Genomic DNA, 20,429 nt, shown 5'->3' on the forward strand with positions numbered 1-20,429 from the left:
AGCATGGTCCTACAGGGATTTGCTGGCTTGCATCAGAACTTGAAGTCATCCTTGCGCTGCCTCCTGCACCAAACTTTGTGGACACACGCAAGAAGGGCGGCCAGCACCCCACCAAAAGCCACGAGCAACCACAGGAGTAAAACCCCACCGTTTTGGGGCTGACCCCTCAGCCAGATCTGCATCCACCCACAGCCCCAAAGGGCTTCCCAGAGCTCAGTGCAACGGGCACACCTGCCTCCAGGGCCGGCCCCACCACCATCGCCGCCATGGGGAGATTCCCATCGCTCCTCCTGCCTTGCCACTTACAGCCACCATCTCTGCCCCACCGCACCTCCCCGTCCACAGGCTCAAGCCCTGAGGGAGCGACGTGCCTAACCCTCGCCGGCTTCAAGGGGAGCTGCAGGCAGGCAGGCAGGCAGGCAGGCACGGCTGAAACACGAGGATGGGGGAGCTCGGAGGAGGAGTGAGCCGAGTCGAGACCCCGCTACATGTTCAGTGATTATAAGATTAGTGTGTTTTTATTTAAAGTATTATCCGTTAACATCCCGTATTACAAAAGTAGCACAACAGTATCGACAGACTGTCAATATTAATAGGAGTGTCTAATGTTATATCAATACTAATTTAATTTCTGTTATCTGCAGGCTGCAGGGCCTTTCTGAAGAAACAGAGGAACAAGAATGAGAAAGCCAAAGCAGTGACATAACAGGAAAACGAGCCATTCCTTCAGCTTCTCCATCATTCAGTGGCACCCTGCTGCTTAACACGGTTATCCTTGCTTCTTCTTTTAAGAAAAATCACCAGCAACAAAACCCTCTTAGTTTTTTTTCCAATATCACCAGAACCTCCACACTCTCTTTTTCTTTTTGGCCAAAAAACATCTTTGCAGAACAGCATTTTTCCTAACTACATACACCCAAAATGTGTAAAATAAATATGTCAGACAACAGCAATTACAGGTCAGATGAATAACTCGCCCTTACAACATAGTGTTGATTCACAAAGGAGAATTTCTAGACCAGGGAATGACCCAATCTCATACAGATCTTAAGGGCCACATGTGAAAAGCACGTCCTTCATTTTACATGCAAAATACATATTTTTAGGGTAAAACTTCTTGAAGACTTGTATTTTAATGAGGTTCAAATAAGTGTCCCTAAGAGTACAGAGCAAGGACACGTGTTGGTAAGTCTGCCCAAGGCGGCAGGTGCTGCAAGGTGGGGAGAAGCCCTCATCCTTACAGGGAGATGCTCAGCACGACCAGGATCCCAGCACCACCCCTGTGCTTCCCATCACTACTAACGTATTTTAAAAGAGAGAGGAAGACAGGTCCACAATGACAAAATGTCAAAGTGAACAAAGTAATTGAGCTAATTATGTAAACATTCATTATTAATATTAAAATATCCTGTTTTGCATTTTTTTGTGGCAGAATGAGCAGCATCTAAGGACTCAGAATTATCATCTAAGAACTGAGTAAAAGAGGAAGCTGCCTAAAATGAAGATACAGTATCAAAGAAGAATATTTCTCTTGCTTTAGCACATGAATGATCCCAACTGTACTCGCTACAAAGCATTAAGTGGGAATGCAGGGGAAAATATTCTTCTCCTTAAATACATTTCAAATAAGTGATTTATGGTTTTCAAACTGTGAAGGAGAGAAGTGGAAAAAAGGAAGGTATTGGGGTAGGAAATTGGCTTACCTCGTGATACTCCATGATGTGTGACCAGTTCCCACAAACGGGTGAATCCTCCTTCCCCCGTTAATGAGGCTGCAGGTTTGCCGGTCCCCCCCTGCCCAGCCGGAGCTCCCCGCTGCACAGCAAGGCACGAGGAGCCCACCCCACCGCCAACCATACCCTCACAATTTTACATCGCTGTGCCAGATTGCAAAGGGTAATGATACCCAAAGCTCCTTGAAAACACCTCGAGGGGGTACTGAGCGTGGGGCAGCAACTCCAAAATGCCAGCAACAGACTGGGTGGGTGACAGACCCCCCCGCGCTCCCTGATGCTGGCCCTCATCACCACAGCTGGTGACATCCTCCAAACCCCACACTAGAACAAGATGAAGCAACGTTTAAAATGGAGGAGAGGAAAAATCAACTTTAATATTGCAATTAAACTGCTGACTTCTCTCTCCCAGATTGTCTGTGCCCTCCCAACAACTTCTCCTTGCCAGATGTACAGAAATTTCCACTCACACAAAATTCTACCTTCAAACAGATCTTTGCTGCTACCCATGCCCGTTGCAGTCACACAGATTAACATTAATTGATGGTTGTGAAGAAGCCACATCTGTCAGACTGTTTCCCAGAAAGAAGGAAGGAAGGCAGAAAACGAGGGAAAACAGTCTGTGGCCTTTGAAAACTAGGGGACTGTGCTGCCGAACAAATCACTTCCAGGCAGTTGGGGATGGAGCCAGAAAAGTATCTTTGAAAGAAAAAAGAACTGGTGGGAAAGCAACAAGCAAGCAATGCAAGGGGAAAAACTGTACTATAGGAAAGTTAATCCAAGAGGAGCCCCATAAATTGGAAAAGGATAAGAATAAAAATTAGGAGTTATTGAACAAGGATTAGTGTAAGAGAGGTAGTTTCCTACCAGGAAACAGGGATTGAATGGCTCGTGCACAGCACAGCCGAGGACCTCAGAGGAGGAGGCAGGAAGAAATTACAAGGCACGATGATGTAGGTTAGCCTGCAGACTAAGAAAGCAAATTAAAGATGAGCTTCTGGGTCTGAGCACCCACCAGGGCAGTTTGGGCCACCTTAAGGGATCTGCAGAAGAGAACAAACCTCTCCAACCTGGTCATGGAGGTTTACTTTCCTGTTTTAAAGTTCCAGACCTGACCATTGGGATCTACAACATACAGCACCACCGCCCTCAGAGGATGCGTTCATTCCCATCTGCAGGGGTTGGGTTGCACTGCCTCGCACAGCTCCACACCACACAAGCACAAACCACTGTGAGAAACGAGACATGAACTACACGAACTGCATAGCGCAGTTCAAGAACAGGATCTGCCATGCAGGAATCCTCATTGCCACTTATATATTCCTCTTACCTCCCTCATCTCTTTCTGCTCACCGACTCCCATGTCTACAACCACCGTTCCTGCAGCACTTCTCCCTCCTCAGCCTCTTCACAAATTTCCAACCCCCTTTTCTCCCTGCACAGGAGGCAGCACTGATGGGAGCTGCGCAGCCATAGCTCATAACTCGCCTAACGAATGCCAGACAGAAGTGATTTGTAGGCATCAAGTAGATTATTATTTTTTGCGAGAGTGGAAAAGAAAAAGAGGGGCACAAGCTTAAGGTGCTGTTGATGAATGAAGATGAAAAGAAGGTTTTAGGGTGAGATGTGTTTGTCTAGTGTGACCTAAACCGTTCAAACCTCATTTGATAGATGATGGACATTTATTCCCTGCTATGTGTCACTTCAAAGTCTGAGGTTTATATTAAAGAAGTCTTCTCCTTCTAAGTTGTTCTTCACTTTTTCCCAGAGTTTATCACACAGCACTGGAAATGTAATCATATTTAGTTTTTATAATAAAGTCATATGGTCACTAGTAGTACATATTAGAAGACACATTTTATTGTTTTTCATTATGTAATTGTGTGCTTCATTGCTTTTCATCTGTTTTTGCTTGTTGTGGGAGGTGGCTCAGCCCAGGAACACCATTTCTCTGGGGATGATGTTCTAAGGGCAGAATGCAACCAACCCACCCGCGCCCCGCTCGGATGCAGTGGCACCGCCCTTCCCTCCTCTCCGCTTGCCACAGGCGAGGACCAGACTCTGGATACGCTGACAGTTCACAGTCTGAGGCAAGGCGAATCCAGCTTTTCCACCCCACAGGGCTTGTCCCTACTCAGAGAAGCCATCAGCCATAAATACTTAAAGCAAGCAAGGATGCCATGCACAGCAGGGGCTTTAATCACCAGAGAAGGGATTTCTGAAGTCTTGCATTCAAGTCACCCGCAACCCTTGCTCCCGCGCACATGCCGAACATCTCGCCCGACACGGGTGGCAATGAGCAGGGTGGATGCAGGAGCCCCACACCCCTGCAGCTACCACGCAGGCAAAGCCATCTCCTAGGAGGGCTCCACATGCCTGCACTCGCAGAGCTGTTTGCCCACGGGTTCAGAGATCTCAGCCCAAACAAAAAGCTCCCAATTAAAACCAAAAGCAGAAATATACTCTGCCCTACCCGCTGCTTCTGCTTCCGTTGTCATTCGGCAGGTTTCATCCTGGCAAGATCACGCCCCAGGAGTTACCATTCAATCTTCCCCCTTCCCATAAGGAAGGAAAACAAAGAGAAAAACACACTGCTAAGACGATATCCACATGCTGCTGGAGCTATTGGAGAGACTCTGCAACAGAAGTGGAGATGGGATGCTTGCCCTGGACTGAGCCAGCTGGGACAGCAGGAAGGGCTGCAGAGCAATGTACCAGCACATCAAAGGCTGAGAATCACCGAGGAAAATTTGAGGACAAAAATGCTTCCCCTTCTTATGCCCAGAGAAGGATGTCTTTGCTTTGGATCTTGGTTTGCAACCTTATGAGAAGCTGATGTTTGGAAATAAATAATCTCTATTGTGAAACAAGTTTTCTATAAACAGCTAATGTTACAATTAGTTTTGAATATGGGGTTCCTCCTACTAAAAGACACAATCATTCATTCATAGATGTTTACATTCCTATACATTAAAAACAAACACATTATGCTAATAAATTATGCAACTAAACTATAATTGATGGGATATGCTCCTGCTTAGTATTCACACAAAGCACTGCAGCATTTAACCGCAGGGTAGATTTACTCATTTACTACATCTATTCCTTTAAATGTGACCCAAAATTTGTTTTCTCAGCACTTGCTCACTAAGATTGCTTTCAATATTGGCTTTTGGGGAGTTCATTTTACTTAGATTGTCTATTAGAAGAGACCACCACGGATTCACTGAAACCGTACTTCCCCACCAGAACATTGATCCACATGGGAGCAAAAAGTATTTCATGCTAGCCCTGGCCCTGACCAAGGACGCCACCTCTTCCCTGCATCCTACCCTGAAAAAAAGGCAAATGCCTTTAATTTGAGATGCACCAGTCTCCCACAGCCCGAACACACACACCTCGTGCTAGTGCCCTTCCTCTCCCCATCGTCAGCAAATTTCCACTGCAGCCCAGCTAAGCCCTTGAAGACCCCACAACTGTGCATCCAAGCTCAAAGTAGGAAGCTTGAAATTATGCTCCATCAAGTTGCTCCATCTCACTACACTTTTAGAGCTTTAAAAAAAAAAATATCAAATTCTATTGAATTTCTCTCTACACAGCTGCATCTCTAATGAACCCCCATAAAAGTTAAAACTTACATTCGGTAATCATATGCAATTGAAACATCATAAAATGAGAAGTCAAGGAACTGTATGTGGGCTGCAATGACTTGTCTTATTGTATTCATTCCCTTAATAAATATATCTTAAAAATAACCTCACAGTCACACATTTGCAATATAATATAAAAATAACACTGGATTCAAATTATTAAACAGGTAATTTAATAGAACGAGAACTGAAATGTAGGACAGTGTGCAACTTTATGCTATAGGAATAGGATGATTTTAGCCAACACAACTATTTTTCTTTTTTGCATTATCTTTGCATTTATAATACTACAACATCCGCATAACCTTGACACTGTAGTCATCTTAGTAACAAACAAGTATAACGTTCACTTGTAATTGAAATCCCAATAGGGTATTTGATTCAAGTAAAACAAAAATCAGAGGCCCCTACTCTGTTGCTTTTTTCTTGGTCACATATACATAGGCTAAAAAGATTTAAAAATAGATATATTTGTACACTATTAAATCTACAAAGCAGAACCATTTAATTTTAATTTAATGCAAAATGGAAACAAATATAACACCTTTAAAAGACACGATGCTAAAAAGAGAAGCAAATTATTTAAGTTCTGGATCAGCACAGCTTGGCAAATTCACAGCAAGTAAAGGCCAAGATTTAAACCAGCCTTACAGCCGAGAGCAGCAGCTGCGCCGGGGGACCACGGTACCGGTAACACCAGCCGGGCAGAGGACACCCTCCACCGGGCCACCACAGCCCAGCGCTGATGGAGGGGGACAAGTATCCCCAGCCCAACCATCACTGCACCAGGACTCTGCCTGGCACAGGCTACGCTCCTGGTTGCATGCTTAGCTTCTGCTTTGCATAGCTGGTATCATTTAAATTGGGGTATTTTACATTAAAGAAAAAGGACAAAGGTCACATTGGTGCCCAGAAGAGGAAAGGTCTGAGCCCCTCCAGACCAAGGCCTTTTCCTTAACGATGGCCAAGACCAGACACTTCAGAGAAAGGTACAAGAAACATCTGCATTGAGAGTTTTCACCTCTGGGAAAAGGGGTTTCTGCCTAACCCTTTGTTAGCTTTGTCCTAAAGCAAGAGAATTTATATTCTTCCTAACTTATAAAATTAAATAAAATAAAACTGCTCCTACTCAAGGTACCTGCAGATGTTTGTGATTACCTATAAAGTTAAATCTTCTTATTGTTTCACACCTAGTCCTTCACAGCTAGGATTTACAGTTTTATTGAAGGACTATCTAGTCCTGTTTCAGGGAAAAAAAAAGAAAAAAAACACCACTTAACTGCAACCTAAATCATCTGAAGCCATCTTTTACTTTGCTTGTGTTGGGTTGCTCTTCTCACAACTCCAAAGCCACAAACATTCTGCCCCTGCAGAAGAGCCAGCCCATCGCCTCCGGTGCGCCGGTACAGCCCCGGCCACACAGCCCGCCTGTCAACCAGAGCTGCCATCTGCCACGGCTCCGTCCTGGCCATCCCGCTTTTATTAAGTCCCTGATGAGCATGATTCAATTAACGTCGCCTGAAAAGCCACTACACCGCAAATGAAAGGTGACAAGGAGTTGAGACAGTAGCAGGGGGGCATGGCAGAGGGCAGACCGGCCAGAGGACACGGCAGACCTGTTACTCCGTGTGGCCAAAATAGGTTTGATCTGCCTACGTCCGGAGGGCGATGGGGAGGGATGCGGGGAGAGAACAAGAGGCTGGAGAAGTGAGACTTTCAGAAAGCTCTTCCCACCCTGCCACTGGAAAGGCAAATCAGAGGCAAACGCACGCTTTTTATCGGGTTATTCCGTTGTCAAGTGTTTTGTCTATACGTAGCCCCGCGGTGTTGATCACCAGCAAATGCCTGATGGAGCAAGTAGCTGTACCTTGCTGGAGGCACGCAGGATGCCCAGCAACCCCGACCCCGCCGGGAGGTCCGTGCCCGAAACAGCTGCAGGAGTGGGCTCCTTCTGCCGGTGGAAACAAGGACTCGGCTAAATGTGGCGAGCTACAAGTTTCTGCAACAACGTGCAAGTCTCCAACATGTGGCCCGTAACGTAGCTGTTGCCATGGTAAATATTCATGTTTAGTGAAAAGTGTTAAATCTTGTATCATAAGTTAAATCAGCTGCCAAGACACATTTTCACAAGTAGGGGAATTTTTGTCTTTTCAGAATGGAATGTTTTTCAGTTGACATTGATTTTTCCCTAAAATAAGTCCCCCAGAAAGGAAGCCAATCACACGTGAGGCAGTCCAAGAGCTGAATTACTCTACTCCTTCTCTGAATCATCAACAAGTGTTGTGTGCTAGTGCGTGTGTGTGTGTACAAATGCACTGTAGCTTCATAAATCCCATCCTCTTATACAAATGAGCAGTTACACAATTTATTTGGAATATTAAACTAATGATCCTGGCAGAAATAGTACCAATATTTCATATTTCGGGTCATGAGACTTCAACAAGTAACTTTTCTAAGTAGGAAGCATCTCAAAAGAAATAATTAAGCTTAACTTGCCCTAGCCTTTTTACAAATACAAGACTCAAGCCTGAGCCTGAATATACAGTTGTTCATGTAGGTCAAGGACAGAAATAGTAAGAGCACATTTACTTGCTTTTATGTTTCTCGTGCAGTATTTCAAAAGAGGACAAATGGGTTTAATACAATTTCAGAAAGAGAGACAAGTTAGAATTAATCCAGAATTGGCTAAAAAAAACTTGTTACTTTTATTCATTTAAAAACTGTTGCGAGGAAATCTGGTTGTTACCAGTTCAAGATCTGCAAAATTACATGTATGTGTCCTTTCACTCCTGAACTACTCAAAACTGGCTCATTCTAGCATTTTATGGTTAATCTGTATTTAAAGCAAAATGCATTTCCACCAGAAGGTGCTTAAGAATAGGGGGAAAAAATGTAATTCAGTAATTAGCCCAATTTCATTCAGAGCAGGGTAAATAACTCCTCTGGTAACAGAGCAACAAAGCAGAACTAGTCCTAAAGTCTGAACAGAAAAGACAAAGCAGTCATCTGCTTTCACACTCTGCAACCGAAATAAAAACACAAACAGCCATGACCACCTTGCTCTCTCCTGCCCAAGCTCCACGCCAGGGAGAATCTCTCCCACTGACACACCCAGGGAGGACCTGCCAAACGGTGGAGAGCTCTTTGTCAACATTGGGTTTTCCTCTTCCACATCTCTCTTGGACAACCACAAACTGGATTTCACCTTGGTTGTGTCTTCTGCACTGAGGACTTTGCCCAACAGGTTTTCTTCTTTATCTACCTCTGAGTAGCAACAGCCAGCGGTCAGTCACCTCCTCGTTTCCAGGTTAAGAAACACTACTGATTCCTCCTCCTCTCTCCAATTATCGCTCCACAAGCGATCTGCCGTACCCCATGCCAGATTTGCACCTTAGCTCCTCACCTCTACTCATTAGAACTCAAACTCTCCTCCCATCCTCTCCATGAAAGACATTTTCTAGCAAGCTAGCTACTGCTTACGCTCTTTTACCTCTTTCTCTACTGAAACCAGCTCCACCAAAAGGCTGAAGCTTATTTAGCACTCCCAGCTCTCCGCTTGTCTCTTTCTTTTATTTTACATGGTTCAATGTTCTCATTCTGCCTTCTCTCCTTCTTTCTCTACCCTGGCGCTACAAAAAGACATCTTTGGTGACACCTTAATAAAAAAAGATCACTGAATTAACATGACTTGCACCGCATGGTATTTTCAGACCAGCCATTTGCTAATGTTGCAAACACAATTAGGAAGTCAGGGAAAGAGCTTACAGGAGCAGATGAAAGCTGCAGAGATAAAATGGAAAGCTTTTACCTGCCAAGCTCCCAGGTTAGGGTTCTAGGTTGCCCTCGGATCTAATAAAGCTATAAAAGAGCCATATTAAGGAGATGCATAGTCACATTGCTGTAAATATCAAGCGTGGCTTTTTCCATCCTCCTATAGACATGGATTTTTGCTACCGCAATTTGCAGGCTGGTAGCCCTAGGTGGTTTAAATTCTTGATATTAAAAAAAGCTCAGAGCATTACTGACAATTAAAAACAGCTTTTACACATGCACAATAACGCTTCTCATGCTTTAAAAAAAAATAATATGCATATCCATATTACCATCATAATAAGTGCCACAGAGTGACATGATATGATTGAGTATAATGGCTCCTTTGGAGCCATTATGGTCGATCAGTAAATAATACACTTTTGAAATTGTCTAACTACATATTTACACTTGTCAACTCTCATACACTTCAGTGACAGAATTTAAAAGAAACACTGTAAAAAACTGTAAGAACATTAAACCACGAAAACATTACGCTGAAGTAGTATTGACTTAAACCCACAAAAACATGGAAACTCCAGGTTAAGGCCAAATCTCCGAAAATGACACTATCTTTACCTCGCTGAGCCGTGCCCGAGGGCTTGCGGTGGTCCAGGCAAAGCGAGGGATGAGGCAGGGTTGGGCTGGAAGGCAGGGGACCGTGGGGTCATGGTGGTCCAGGGCACCAGGTGAGCACCGAGCCATCGTGGAGGGCTCTGCTTGTCAAATTTGCGGGTGAGAGCCAGCCCGCCCACAGCGACTTAGCAGTTCAGCAGGACACCATTTTATGGTATTTAAAAAAAACCAAAGCCTGGACCTTTTCTCTGTTTATTCAGATGAAATTCCCAATTAAGTTGAGAAGAATTAGTCTTCACTTATTTCGGAAGGGGCCCCGTTGAGACACTGGGAGTTTTGCCTAGCTGAAACACATGGAGAAAAACTTCAGGCTTTGACCCTAAAAAGGCATTGTCAAAAAAATATGTTAAACAAACATGACAGCGGAACATTAATATCCCAAAGATTCACTCCATGTGAGAAAAAAAAAATAGGAAGCAAGATGTTTTTTCAAGAGTAAAATAATGGGCTTGGCATTGGCTTTTTTAATTGATAATTTTGTCTCTCTTGTTCAGCTGTAGTCACTTTTGCTCCAAGCAGCGGTGGCAGCAGCTTTATTGGTTCCAGTACAGCTCTGCTGAAAACAATAAGCATCAAGCCCCCAAAGGCCGTCTGTCTTTCTGCGAGGGTCACATCCTGCTGCCCCAGAGTCAAGGGGATATTGAACACTTGCGAGACGTCAAGAGCAGCCCCAGTCCCGCAGCACCTCCTTCGCAACAAAAGGACCCCAAATGCTTCAGACACTCTGTGCTACAATCCTGAACTGTGCTGTAAAAAGCAATGATGGATATTTTCCCAGAGCAAAGGTCTTCCTTTCATATATATATATCTATCTCCTTCTCAGACTTATCTATTACCTAGCTTGTGAGAACAAAATCCATAAAGGCTTGGCATGGCAGACTCTTGAAGTTGTTTGAAGACACAACCACCACACCCCTGTCAAGAGGGAGTTACAGCTCGGTTTTATAGTTGACTTTCCCCTCGACTGGCTGACGACAGAGCAGCCTCTCTCTACGCTCAGCATCTGGGATTTTACAGCTGCCGTATATAAATGGGATTTTCATGACAAACAACTCTGTATTTGGTTTCCTTGTATATCGAAAAGTGAGAATGATCTCTTAAGGCTCTGCTGGGAAGGAGTATTAATGAAGACAAAGAGTATTTCAGGCTATTTCCCCCAGGAGCATTATCACGATGACAATAGAATGACTTTGTCCTACGCAAGTACTTTAAGTCCAGATCCTCCTCCTGAAGCAGCTCTTCAGGACCCCCCTGTACGCACGCTCCACGCAACAGCCCTCGCAGCCCCCTCCCCACGGCCACCATCCCACGACCACCTGAAGAGATGGGATCTGACATCAGCTCGGAGAGCTTTCTCCAGTCTCTCATTTCATAAGCCCTCCCTGGAGATGTTTGCTTTTGTCTAAATATTATAAACCACAGTACGACGAAGACTTAATAAACCCTGTTGCCTTTTCACTTTGCGCAGCGTCTGTCTCCTCTCACCCTACCTCGCGGCTCATGCAAATGTCAGAGCGAGAACAGTTTTTACATCTCCTCGGGTCACCCCAGAGTGATATAAGCAAAGGTAAACAAACTACTGAAGTCTGGGTATTTTTACTTCGATGGGACGTAAATCAGTGGATGAAAGCTGGGAATAAACTGGCAATACGAGGGCAGCTTATTGAAGTTTCCTCCCCCAACTCAGTGTTCCCTCAATGTAATATAGGTGACATAACCCTACACTGAAGGGAAAAAAAAAAAAACCAACCCAAAGAGATATAAATATTTCCCCCAAAGTCAAAGACACTCTTCCTTCAAGATGTCAGGCCAGCTCTTACAGAAAGAAAAAAGCATTCCCCTACCGAAGGCAGAAGTCTTCACCTGTAAGAACTCAGGAGGAGACTGGACACCACGCCGAGCGCTTAGGATGGGCACAGGCTTCACACCCCAATGAGGAGACCAGACACCACCATGAGTGCTTGGGATGGACACGAACCTCACACGGGACACCCCAATGCACCAGCGCTTGGGATGCAGAAGGTGCTCAGTTCCTACCGTACCACACACACCACTTCTCAAACAACAACCACAGCAAGAGCTTCATCCCAGGGCTCAAATCAGAAAATGACTGGTCCTGTGCAGAGCTGAAAGCCACTGGGAAGATGGGTTTTTAAGAGCAGCACCTCCAGCTGCCACTTAATTGTCTGACCAGTGGGCGCCCCAAACCCACAACCTCCTCACGCCATTATCTCCTGGCAGAAGGATGTTATGTGCTCCCACTCTTCCCTCCCTGCCACCTTGTTAAAGCTTTCTGGCTGCTGGTGAGGAAATGAGTCTGCCTTGCTCTACCTTTCTCTCCATCACCTTGTTGTCTGTGAAGACTGGTGAGAAAATGTTTCAGCTGCTCTTACACTTCCACAGCGTCCATTTCCTGAGGCCCTTATGGAAAAAAAGGCTGTCTCCCATCTCCTGCTGATGATAGCTTTATCAGATAATAGCATGAAGCAGGAATGATCCCATAAAGCTGTTCCCAATACCCAAAGGTATCTGAATAGCAGCAGTGAGGCAGAGATCATGCTCATTGCATTCACCCACCGATGGACAAAGCCTGAACAGCAACCAAGGGACTGGCAAAACCTATCTACTAAAGAGCATATCATTACTTTAACCTGCCATGAGTAGTTGTATGGATTTTCTGATTTCCTGCGTGCGTACTGTATTTTTTTATATTTTAGTTTAAGTTAAAACCTGCTGAAATTCAATGGCTCCAGACACAGCGGTGCCAAGGAAAAGGAGCCTCTGGTCCCTGAGAGCGCCTTTTCTCAGTGCTGGCTTGACACATAAAATCTGTTTCTTCAATTATGTCTTCCCTCTTACCTATTTTAGATGTGATAGTGTGAAAACATAATAAAAGCTCATGGAAAAAAATTGAAGGAAGCTGAGAAAGTATTCTTCAGATCATATTTAGAGGCCTTGGCTCACAAATGCTTTAATACCAGGAGGATAGCCGCTTGCACACCCCAGCTCTGCCCCTGCATCACGCCGGCAAGCGCAGGCTCTCACGCCTTCCCACGGCACCAGCATCTCGATCTCCAGCAGCGTAAGAACTGCCCTGTTCAATAAAAACACAGTTACTGTGACACGAAACTCCAGCTACAAAACCTGCTCTGCACTGTTAACACTCTGCATCCGATGAGGTACCAGTGTTTCACAAGAGTCTGTCGTACACACACTTGTGATCTGCGCAAACTCAGCATCTCGTCATGCTACGTGACATCTCCGCTGTGCCACTCCTCATTCAAAATGTATCTTTAAGCATCCACAGTATCAACTAAGGGATTAAATTTAAGCATGCACTCAAAAACTCTACTAAAGCAGGGTGAAGCCTGGCAGATCAATGCTCTGCTCAGGACTGAGAGTTCACCACTTTCAAACTGCAGAATCTTTTCCTGCTAAGTGATTTATTGGAATAACGGATATTATTTGCATGATAAAACAGATTACTTGAAAAACTGTCCCAAGCAATCATTATAGTCATAGCAAAGTCAGGGCTTGTTCTACTACCGCAACAAAAATTCTGTATCTGGTTGCATAAATATAAAGCAATGAAAAATACCATTAATTCGGCCAGGAAGCCCTCGGTTTAGGTGTGAGAAGGTTTTTGTACTTAGAAGGCGTGAAATTCCCCTTTCTCCTGGTGACGAGAAAAGCCCCTTGATGCCCCATCTCCTCCGGGTCACAGACAAAGTGGAAATAATTTTCAAAACTAATATGTACATGGAGTAACATGGTTAACATCATCCAATGAATTTAGATCCACCTACACGGTATAAATATATCTAGATAAACTGTCACCTTCAGCAGAATTCATTAAAATAATGTTGTATCTTCCTTGTTAAATGTAATTTTTTTAATTGAAATTTAATCTTACTGTATTATTTGGTAGATTTTTAATTGACATTTGTAGTAATTAATTGGTAAGCATTACAGCTTTGTCTGAAGAATTTAAAACTAAATTTGACATCGAGATTGGCCAGCCACTGCTGTGAGGTGCCTGCTGGGAGCATTTCATCATCCTCCCAGCCCCTCCTGCTGATCAGAGGTGGGAGATGATGGTCTCTTTCTTACAGTCATGAATTACATTACTAATGTATTCCATTACCACCACGCAAATGTCATGTTAATTCCTGATCATCATCAAGTCAGACAATGGTTTCCACGCTGGCACCCAGCCAATTAGCGGTGTGGAAAAATATTCCGCCAATTATATAACTTGAATTAGGTTAAGGACTCAAGAGAAAGCAAAATAAATGCTTTGAAAATACTTCTGAGATAAAATGTAAGTTGACACTGTCTTCATGTGCTATAGCCGATGTTATACAATCTGATAGGCAGCTGCCAACATTCATAACTGTTTATTAAATCTAGCCTCTCTTTATGGTGGCAGCTAAGATCTGTATTTTTACCAATATTAGGTTCATTGTGTTATGAAAAAAGACCAAAATACTTAGGAGCATTCACACCAGCTTATAAAACATATTATGTAGTATATTAAATTGTTAAAATTACTTCTTCTCTCCTCCCCCCTGCCACAGAGAAAGTTCCACGGACAGAGAAGTTTCAGGAAAACAAAGTCTTTCTGTAGCCACTGATGCTTTAAGGAGCGAGGGAGATCCTGCGAGGACAGAAGTCCCATCTCCGGGCTGCTGCCAGCTCTCCCGCTGTGCAGCTCTGCCGGGGGACGCCACGCTCGGCTCCTGGAGCTCTGCCCGCTCCCCCTGTCCCACAGACACACGTCTGGGTTAGCACAGCCCACTGACCTGGGGGAACCCATTCCTGCTCCGCAGCTGTGGACAAACCCCTTCGGCTTTTGCTCCCTGGCTATTGCAAAAAGAATCACAGGCAGATAAAGCCCTCTGCATAACAAGGAGCCCGTCCACCAGAGGAGAGGACTGCGGCAGGAGCGGGCCATCCCTACAAGAAAAGGTCACCACGAAGCCTGGTAGAAATGCCTCCGGCTGTGCAGGGACATGGCAGGTTTCTACCCTTGCGTTAGCTTGGCGTGCGCAGCGCCGAGCCCCACCGGCAGCACGCTGTGCCGGCAACTCACTGCACAACCAGGCTTTTAGTACCACCCCATTATTTTGATTTGTTCTGTTCTTAACTCAATTTATCGTACAAGCATGGTTATCTCCAATTTAAAAACATACACAGCACCAGTTCCTCGACTTCAAAAATTTATAACAATGAGCAATTTGTTAAAACCTTTTACCGTATCTTTCTGTCTCGTTTTCCTAGGTGCTGCAATGAGGCAATTCACTGTTCTGCCTGCTTACCCTAGATGACCTTTGCCTGCCATAAAATGGTATACAACTAAACGCTCTGCTTTAAATAAAACTCTTGCCTCTTCGAAAGGCCCTACGTATTCAGTCAACACAATCAGCAGAAACCACATTTGATTACTCAATAAGCTGGAAACTTCTAAAACGCGTACGGCAGTGAATGAGTTCCTGACATCACCAGGGACACTCAAGCGGGGAACAAGAGAGACCACCAAGAAGTGGCTCTTGCTGCAGCCGGAGAAAGGATCACTCCTTTAAGCTGAACTCTCAAGGAAAACGAGGACAAAAACTGAATTAGCTCAACACGTACCCTCTGCAGTCAGCACATTGCTAGGCAACTTCCCATCTCTTGATAGAATTATGGTGGAGAGCTGGTCGTACATCAGGGTTAAGATGAACACAAGCACCAGTTTTGGCCAACTGCTCCTTTCCAGTGGGACTGCTCAATGCTTCGGCATTTCATGTTACTATTTTGCAATATTTTCTAAGCACCTACAGGGTCTAATGCATTCAGAAGGTATTTTAAAGGTATTATGTGACATGAAAATTTTAAGATAACTGGAAGTAAGTGAATTTAAGAGGAACAGCACAAATCTTTTTTTTGTTGTTCAAGCCAGCATTTGGAGAGAGCTAACAATCCTTCTTTTTATTGTTTTTAATACTGAAGCTATCCAGAAGGCACACGACTTGAACACTTTGTCTTTACTCTGGATGCCAACTGGCCACAGCTCCATACCTCTGTAATTCAACCTGGTATGTCAAGGAGATGCTTCAAAACACCCCGGTCCTTCCATTTGCCACCGCTGAGACCCGACACAAAGTCCTGTTACAGGCAGTGCCACAGGGCTATCACAATACCGCCTGTTGTCACACTTAACCTATGCCAGCCTTAGCAGGGCCTTGATCTTTAATAGTGACTTGGATAGTAAGATTGGGACTCCAGGCATTATTTACAGTTATTAAAGAACTATTAAGCAAATGCACAGACTGCTTTAAATAGAGGCATGTACCTCACATACAACCGCAGGTTTTCCACGCATACTTCATAGGCACAGAGAAACAATTAATTAGCTAACCACTGTGACTAAAATCAATTGATTCATACGTGACAGAGCGGTGAGAAATTCTTGCATCACTGGAGAAGTCTGGAATTGGTCCCTGTTCGGGGATCTCAGTCATATCAGCGAGGTTGGTAATTCAGACATGAAGGAAGTGGTAAGACTCTCTCTCCTGCATGCACACTTTGAGCTGCCATATGGGTTTATTCAACTGTTTACTACACCAGTCGGTAAAAACTGAACAGCTATTATAATCTTTGCTAAATGACATGGTAATTATGCTACCTCTGGAAAAAAAGAAAAACTGGAAACTTTAAAAAAAAAAAAGATCACAATTCACTGATGTGTGAATTTCTCAGGTTTTATAATCTTTGAATGGAAATGCACTTTCTAACACACAGAGGGATATTAAATATATAACAGAAACCTGAATTTATTTTAAAAAACAACTTGTGTTCCCACTTCCTACCCCATTTAATTATGCAGATTTCCTAGATTTGAAAGACTTCTTACATAGACCTTCCAATTCTCCTGTAAAATCAGATGATTCCTGTTTTCCCAACCTCTTCTGATTAATGAAGAAACACTGCCTCTCCTCTTGCCCCAGTTAATAAATGAGAGGCAATCAGGAGCAGGTGGGTAAGAAGAGAGGGCACGGGAAGGCTCCCCGTGCCGGGCTGCTGGGGGACAGGGACAGCCAGGGAAGGCACAACCACCACTTGTTAGGCACAAAAGGGACCAACAGGCTTCTCGGCTGGCTAACGCCACAGGGAAATGGCAACTGCAAATTAACAGAGAAGGGGTCACCCCACACCACCCTCTCAAGCTTGACCAAGTGCACCCTGGCCAAAATTGGCTATTAAATGCTCTGTCCCTATGTTCCTCCAGGCCAGGCATCGCAGCACCAATGCCACGCTGAACCGGGCAAGCACAAGCAGAGACAACTCTCCTATGTACCACTGACACCATTTTGTCACTGGGATGCAAGTGAAGCAAACAGCGGAGCTAATTATTTGTTGGCAATGGTTCCTTTGAGAGTCCATCATCTGACACGTGATGGAGAGGAGACCTCTCCATATTCATATTTAATCACGACACGAATTGCCCACATAAGCATGGTTAGACCCTGTCTATCTGCAAGGCTTCAGTTTCGGGCAGTAGCTTTGCCTGCATCACTGAACTCCAGTTACAGCACCAAAGACCTCATAGGATCTGGGGGGATGGAGAGAAGAAAGAAAGGGAGGGAGTGTTTCTTCTGTATTGATAATATTTGTTGTCACTGCTATTTCATTACAATGAAGGTTGGTTTTTTTTTTTTAAAGAATAGTGGTAACTTGCTTTTAAGCACAGACAGTACAAAAAAAAAAAAAAAAACAAACCCCATCATATTAGAAAGGGGAGAAAAGGGTGAGGGGAAGAGAGATTGTAAGAAAGAATAAGTGAGAGTTACTGCAAACTCGGGTTTGACGACTCACCAGTTTTACTTGCAGGCATCACACATATCCACTCATGACTCAGGGCAAAGAGGGGAAAGGATCGAAACCCTTATCATGGCAAATGTGTCTGGAAGCCGGAGTCACTCAGAAAAAATGTTCTCAGGAGACTGAAAGACAAAAACAAGTTTTAAAACTTCACTCAGAATTGTATCAAAGCCTACCATTTTCTTTGAAAATAAAAGGTGGTTACAAATGCTGGAGGTGGGGGGAACATTACAGGAGTATTTCGACATATCAAACATTATCACACAGCAGACTTTATTTGGCTTTAAATAAAACCGAAACTTACAATATTAAGAAAGGTTTTTAAAGACACACCTATTTCACATTTGCAACATGCTCCTCCGACAGGCAAGCTTATGTTCCTTCTAAATACCAAAATGTGTCACCATCCAAATCCATATTCTGCTCGAAAACACACCACTGTGCACAAAATCCAGATACTTTAACCTACTTTGCATTATCAAAATATAACAGTCTTCGAATTTCTGAAATATTTACTCTCTGCCTTCACTCACTGCATCCTGATAAAACCTTAACAAAACGTAGAATCTCTTGTTAGCAATAATCTTTCCTCCGAGATAAGGAGAAATATATACACATATAAAAACTATTTGATGTTCAGGGTGAAAAGGCAAAATTTGCAAACATCAGTTAAGAAATACCAATTAGTATGTTTTTTCCCCAGCTATTAGTAACACAGATTGAGTTTAAGCTTAGCTCAGAGGACGCTGCTCGCTGTACAAATTAAACATCCATTTTACTAATAAGGGTATTTTAAAATAAGATGTATAATTTCTTCAGTGGCAAAGTATCCGCACTGAGTAAAAACTCATGTTCAGAAATACGAAGAGAGGTGTTCCCGGGGCTGTGGTGCACGAACATCGCACCCATGAAATCACACGGGATTTAAAGAGCAGCTCCAGTGCCTGCCCAAGGTGGAGCAGGGCACTCGCTGCCCTAATGGATGCACCAACACCCGGGAGAGCCTCTGCTCCCTGGACCACTATGCAACAGGGACCTGCAGCAATAAACCCCAAAGGAGAAAACAAACTTTGCAACAGATTAAAACATCCTGAGGGAGTGGGGTAGGAAAAAATATGACAGCAAAAATCACATGTGGTGCTTCTCACCTCTTCATTCCCCAATCCTCTCCCTCCACAGCATCCCCAACGCAGTGGCCACTCCCAGCCTTTCCACATCTACCAACGCTTTGGCAATGGCAAGAACTGCCACCTTCAAATTAACCTCATGGAGTTAATTATTTTGGCAGCCCACTGCTCCTGAAGGAACATCTGGAAGTTTCTGTCTTAGCAACAACTGTATGAAATTTCATAAGACAAAAAATAGGTACTTCTCTGGCCCTGGGGCTTTCTCCCATTCTTTGCTGAATGCTCAAAGATCGCAAGAGTTCAGAAATCTAAATATAGGGATTATGCGACCTGATTATAAAACTGTGCTACACAATAAAAATAGATCCAAAAGGGGTTTTTAAACAGCATTTACACTAAACATGGCTTCTTTCTCAGAGACTCTGAAATACTTGCAAAACCAAAAGTCACCTGCGTCTTGCATCAGTTGTGTTTTATTCATGAGGAGCAGAGCACTTGAGAGAAGCAACTGAGCAGTGTCAGAAACACACATCCGAGGCTCGCTTTATTGCTGCGCTTGATGACAGATATGCAGATGGGTACGTAGCTGAGCAGAAAGCTGCATCTACACATGTTGGGGCAAGATTTCTCCAGCTGACCTGCTGAACCATAGTATTCAATTGCTTAATAATCTTTACCCATGATATGTCCGTAGAGCAGGAAAGTATCATTAGCCCCATTTAGAAGATGAGGAATTGAGGCTCATTCTGGCTAATACTTGCTCAAAGGATTTAATGTTCTTTTGAGACTTTTGAGGCAAAATGACCTGTCTAAATAATATATTTGGTCTGCAGAAGACGAGGGCTACAGTGCACAGAGGCACTGTCCTCACCTCCAGACCGCTCTTCTTTTTCACATCCCTCCTCAAGCATAAGGAATATCTTGGCATCTTTGTGCCACCAGCCAGATTTGAAAGCTGGGAGAGCTTCTACACAAGGAACAAGAAACAGTGTTGGGAGTAGGTAAAGACATCCCAGCCCAGCCCGGCCTGAACTCTGACGGTGCACCTGGAAAAATGGATGTTTCTTATGCCATCAAAAATTGACCTCACCAAAATATTCTACGGAACATTTCATCCAGGTTACGCAAGGGAACAAGGCTTACATGATCACCATGTACTTTCTGTGCCCAGCCCCGCCTGCATCTTTTGAATCCCTTGGGATTAACAGAAGCAGAGAGCTCCCAAAGACACGAATTCTCACGGCATTAAGTCTGGGGCTTGCACCACTGGAGGCCTCCAAAACCATTTGATCAGCTGCCTCCAACAGCCAGCTGGCTCACCGGCACTCCGCCAGCTCCAGGCTGAGCCGTGCCAGCAGGGAGTCCAGCATGGCCCGGAGGCAGCTCAGGCACTTCCATGGACCTCACCACTGGAGAGCCTGGGGAAACCACGCATAGTGCTGAGGAGAAGGGCGGAGGAGGGAGAGGAACAGATAATAGATCAGTTCTGATAAACTGAAGCCTTTAATGATCTACCCACGCACTTGAGTTCGATCTGGCATTGACAAATTGAAGCTTTTAATGATGCGCCCACACATTTGAGTTGGACACTCCTCTTCTACAACTTTCAC

The 20,429-nt window shown here is 44.2% G+C and overlaps 1 protein-coding gene across 15 annotated transcripts in view; it reads right to left on the reverse strand.

The window, feature by feature from the left end:
• The window catches only part of FOXP1 (forkhead box P1), a 392,835-nt gene that overhangs the window by 325,980 nt on the left and 46,426 nt on the right, over positions 1-20,429 (reverse strand). For 14 of the 15 annotated variants that reach the window (XM_087743167.1, XM_087743173.1, XM_087743168.1 and 11 more), the window contains one exon: positions 17,687-17,814. The gene's annotated coding sequence lies outside the window, so the exon portion shown is untranslated. Of the gene's footprint in view, positions 1-9,772; positions 10,114-17,686; positions 17,815-20,429 lie in introns of all 15 variants that reach the window. The other variant, XM_087743174.1, reaches the window with a different exon arrangement.

This window comes from Nipponia nippon, unplaced genomic scaffold (genome assembly GCF_047370975.1).
Source record: "Nipponia nippon isolate SJK-2023a ecotype South Korea unplaced genomic scaffold, ASM4737097v1 scaffold_9, whole genome shotgun sequence".
Classification (NCBI taxonomy): domain Eukaryota; kingdom Metazoa; phylum Chordata; class Aves; order Pelecaniformes; family Threskiornithidae; genus Nipponia; species Nipponia nippon.